Genomic DNA, 656 nt, shown 5'->3' with positions numbered 1-656 from the left:
ATCTAGTAGCCAGCTGGTAGCAGTTGGATTAGTGACTCTTCCTGGCTTCCTCAAGGTGATGATCAGTCCCGGATGCTTATCTTTAGGGAGGTCAGCATTTGTTTGATCTTTGGTCTCTAGGTCTGGCCCACAGCAGGAGCAACTATCTCTCTTACTGTTGTAAGGTACCTTGTCTTCTTTTTTATCTCCTTGAGGGCTGGCCCAATCTGACTGCTGATATGTTTCTATCTAATTTAGCTGCCTACAACAGAAGGAGAGAGAGAAATGAAAAAGGGGATGAAGGAAGGATAGCATGGAAGAGGGAGAGATAGGACGGAAAGCAGGAAAGAGAAAACAAAAGGTGAGGGAAAGAAGACAGCAGTTGGTTGACAGTGAGGAAAATCAGAATAAATAAGAACTTCTCATAATTTTGATAAAACTGGTGTATCCAACTTTTTGAAATCTAAAGTTCAAAGGGCTCTCACAGAGGAATATATGGCTGGCAACCAGAGGCCCCAATTTCCTGGAGAGCTAAAACAAATACTAGGCAATCCTTAGGAAAAAATGCTTGGTTTTAATTTCTGATTGCTTTGCAACAAACATAAAGAATATTAAGGGCCAGCCAAATAGCTCAGTGGATTAAGGTGCCTGCAAGCAGGTGAGGGGGCTGGGGGTTC

Source organism: Octodon degus, unplaced genomic scaffold (genome assembly GCF_000260255.1).
Source record: "Octodon degus isolate 3935 unplaced genomic scaffold, OctDeg1.0 scaffold00087, whole genome shotgun sequence".
Lineage (NCBI taxonomy): Eukaryota > Metazoa > Chordata > Mammalia > Rodentia > Octodontidae > Octodon > Octodon degus.
The sequence above is the reverse complement of the archived record's forward strand: the minus strand, read 5'-3'. Positions refer to the sequence as shown.